This window comes from Physella acuta, unplaced genomic scaffold (genome assembly GCF_028476545.2).
Source record: "Physella acuta isolate Inbredline_101_S28 unplaced genomic scaffold, ASM2847654v3 ptg001070l, whole genome shotgun sequence".
Lineage (NCBI taxonomy): Eukaryota > Metazoa > Mollusca > Gastropoda > Physidae > Physella > Physella acuta.
In genome coordinates, this window is record NW_026732587.1 from 384,320 (window position 1) to 388,794 (window position 4,475).

The window sequence follows — 4,475 nt, forward strand, 5'->3', positions numbered from 1 at the left end:
TTGTAAATTAAAAACGAACAAAAATAATATTTATTTTATTTCAGTTTTTTTTTGTTTTGGTTCATATTTTGGACATTTTTTCCCCTTATAGTAATCAAGTATTAATACATACGATTATTTTGTAGCACCAATTTGCGCTGCGGTTATTTTTTTTTTTATTAATACACAAAATCACATAGGGCCTATTGCATTTGTGATATTTTTTTAAGAGATCAAAAACGTTTATAACTATAATCAATATCTGATATTTTAAATTGCAAAAAAGAATTTAGCCAATACGGACTATACACTATACACTAAAATACATGTAGATTCTACTTCCGTTTCGCCACTACGGGCTAGACCATTCTAAACAACGGGACACCAAACAAGAGAATTTCAAATTTCAACCCCGATACGGTATGTAAGCCACCCCCGTACAACCACACAAGATGATTTATAGTTACATCGAGGCAAAACAGTGAATGCTCAGGTAAAGATAGGTAAACAACTTAAACTGAGCAGCTGATAAATGAACAGATAGTGAGCTGCCAGCAAGTTCACGGTTTCAATCTGCGTTAGAACAATGTATAGAATCTTGTTATCAAATGTCGAACATGTGTGTTTATTTTAGGCAGCGAGGCATCTTGTCAACTTTTCAACACGTCTGTCTAAAAAATGTAACGATCAAGCTATCCGTTGCCAGGCTGGATACTGCGCCACATGTGGGCTAAGTGGTGGAAACTTAATCCACGGGGAGGCTCTGGAACCTGTCTGTAGACTGAGTCTAGAGAAGGGGGAGGGGGGGGGGGCAGGGTCTGCATGGGTATAGTCACGTGACATCATTGATGGACATCCATACTCAATCTAGATCTAGTATCTAGAACATGTGTCTGTTTAATTAAATATTCTATTTTCTAATATAATCTGAATGTTTACATTTTCTAATATAAATCTGAATGTTTAAATTTTCTTATATAATCTGAATGTTTAAATTTTCTAAAATAATCTGAATGTTTAAATTTTCTTATATAATCTGAATAATATAATTTGAATGTTTAAATTTTCTAATATAATCTGAATAATATAGACTGAATGTTTAAATTTTCTAATATAATCTGAATGTTTAAATTTTCTAGTATAATCTGAATGTTTAAATTTTCTAATATAATCTGAATAATATAATCTGAATGTTTAAATTTTCTAATATAATCTGAATGTTTAAATTTTCTAATATAATCTGAATGTTTAAATTTTCTAATATAATCTGAATAATATAATCTGAATGTTTAAATTTTCTAATATAATTTGAATAATATAATCTGAATGTTTAAATTTTCTAATATAATCTGAATAATATAATCTGAATGTTTAAATTTTCTAATATAATCTGAATGTTTAAATTTTCTAATATAATCTGAATGTTTAAATTTTCTAATTTAATCTGAATGTTTAAATTTTCTAATATAATCTGAATGTTTACATTTTTTAATTTGATCTGAATGGTTTAATTTTCTAATATAATCTAAATGTTTACATTTTCTAATATAATCTGAATGTTCTGATATTTTCTGATGATTTGGATATTTTCTGATTTTCCGTTATGATCTTTAGGCCTATATATTCAGAATTGTTTGGAATTTTCTGAAATACTCAGACTGTTTCTAGTTTTAGAGAATATTATAGTAGACGTACGCCAACTTGCCTTAATACCAGGGTTTCTTTCAGACAATTTTTCTCCGGGAGGGAGGCGCACTTAAAATTTCAGGGGGGGGGGCAACACTGGTTATAGCATTATTTTTAAAAATAAAATATATCTTATGTTTAATCCTTGAGGGAGGATCAATTTTTTTATAGTTAAAACTTTTGTGTGTGCATTTTTGACCTGATGGTTGCTTTGTAGAAGGAATACTGTAGCTGGGGTTGGATTATTTTTATTCTTTAGACACCGTCTCGAGTTCTCTTTCGCCTACAATAAAACACACGCTGTTGTCGGCAAAATTCGTTTGAAAATAAATCAAATTCCATTGTGCGAGGCCGATAGATATTAAGACAATTTTTGCTCTTTAAAGCATTGATTAGGGACCCACAATCCATTGTGCTTTTATAATGTAGAATGTTTCGTTTATTGTATTGGTAGAACAACTATCTGTATTATTTTGGTTTTATGTACGTTTACTTCTTTTTGTTTTATAAACAAATACGATAGTAAATGTGTATAATTTGAATTCTTTCCCTCGAGTGTTTCACAATAAGCATTTAGGAAAAGTAGTTAAGACCATCCCAACTTCGGTAAAATGTGGGGAGTTTTTGAGAACTCATAGACCTAACATTTGTTTAAAATGTGTAGTTGAGCGCAGAGGCATGCAGAGGCATAGCGACCCTTCCCGGCGCCCGGGGACAAACTTTTCGATTCGAACCCCCCCCCCCTCCCTCAAGATTTAGATTTGCACCCTCCCCTCAAACTTTCAATTTGCAACCCTCTCAACCTTTCAATTTATTTTTCCAACCCATTTTGGCGCCCCCATAAGGTCGGCGCCCGGGGACATATGCCCCCCCCCTCTCGCTACGCTACTGGTTGAGCGCCCCGAGATCCCCAGTGGCTATCTAAGCACCAGGGGTCCGCTTATTGGGTGTCCTGCACAGGGGGATAGGTGTACTACTTGAATGATCTTAAAAAACGTAAAAAAAAACCTGGAATTCTCATAATATTTAAAAAATTCTCATGAAATCTCCATGAAATTTCATTAATCCGCGCAAAACCCGTCGAAATAATTTGATTTTGTTCCGCCAATCATTGAATAGTAGTTTTAAAATGGGACGAAAATAAAAATTAACGCCTCGGCCGCCGTCCGACTGAATCGCTCTGCTGTGGAGATCTACACATCGTGCGGCACAGCTAGTGTGTGGTCACATGACACTAGGCGGTTGATCCGATTGGATGATTCTATAAACAATATCTAAAGATAGATACATGGTGTTCCCGTGTTTGACTCGTCGGCCATTGCATTTTTGAAGTAGACAGGCATATTTCATAACTTTGTCTTAAACTATTGAAACGGCAAAAAAAAAAAAAGTTGTATTTACGGTTCAGGACTAATCGTCAAAATTAATCTTCTTCAGAAATAAATCCGGATAGCTGCGGCCCGATCAAACAGTGCTGATGTGATTCGCGTGACGTTTATTTTGTACATTAGTTTCTAGTAAAAATGGCTTTAAAAAATAAATTAAATTTTACCCGTGGCTCTTTCTTTCGGTTGGCTAAAAAATTGTTAATACGCTTAACAATGTGGAGGTTACTAGCTTGCCAAATCGACCAAAATGGGGTGGGGTGGATGAGGGTAGCCACTGACCATCCTACACGGTAACACCCAACATAACACCCATAGCCTCAACCCGCCCCCACTATAGTCCGTAACGCGACAAGCCGACGGTCGGCGCCTTTGATGTTGTATGACACCCGTACGGAATCCGAGCCGCTCAAGGTGGTTTCATACCCGACCTCCCTCCCCCTTCACTTTGTGGAGTTGATGTTACTAACCCTCGGGTACGAATCAGAAAATCTTGCCAGACTTTTGTCTCTAAAATTACATAATATTCGCCTGACACGTTCATCGGGTTGGCCGACTAGCCTAGCATCATTGGATTCGGCATCCAAAAATCTGTAAGATATAAAATAATATTAATTGGTGAAGTCTGCTTGCATTTATATTTATACCTCTTTTAGCGAAAAAAACTCTTTTAAATTAAAATTTGGTCCTTACCCTTCCAGTATTTTTCCTCTTTCAGGATCTATCCCAGGTGTCTGAAAAAAACTGCTATTTTTAATGTAAAAATTATTTATAACTTTTTAGCGCAATTTCCATACGAACAATTGCGATTATTAACTCGTCATTTCTGGATGGATGGATGGATGTATGGATGGATGTGTGTCCGCAGCTTTAAGTGGTATCTCCTCCTCAACGAAGCAATATCGAGGACTAGTTCCAAAAGCAAATATGTTAAGCAAGTTCCGAGGATGATTGTGGGCCAAAAAAATTCCCGGAATTCCTTCCTGGATTTCCCGGAAAAGCCAAAAAACCTCGAACAAATGCAGTTTTTGCTCCATATCTCGGCAACCAGACCACTTAGCGACTTGAAACATTTACCAATCGATTCCTGTCATAATTTAAACCAATATTGCCGAAGAAAGTTTTCAAAAATATCCTTCCGTTTGGTCACATTTTAAAAAAAAATATAATTTAAACTGAGCATCTTGTAGGCCTAGTTTTAATTTAAACTGAGCATCGTGTAGGTTTTTAGCGCAAAGCGCGGAGGTTCGAAAGGATTTTACCATAGCGAATGAGCGGAGGTTCGAAAGGATTTTTACGTAGGTCTGTGAATTCTAAAAAAATTAGTTAAGGAAATTGCGCTTAAATTGTCACTAGATTTTTATTAACTTGTTTGTTTATGGTTAGATTTTGAAAATTCAAACTGGCCTGTAGTCAGATTTATAG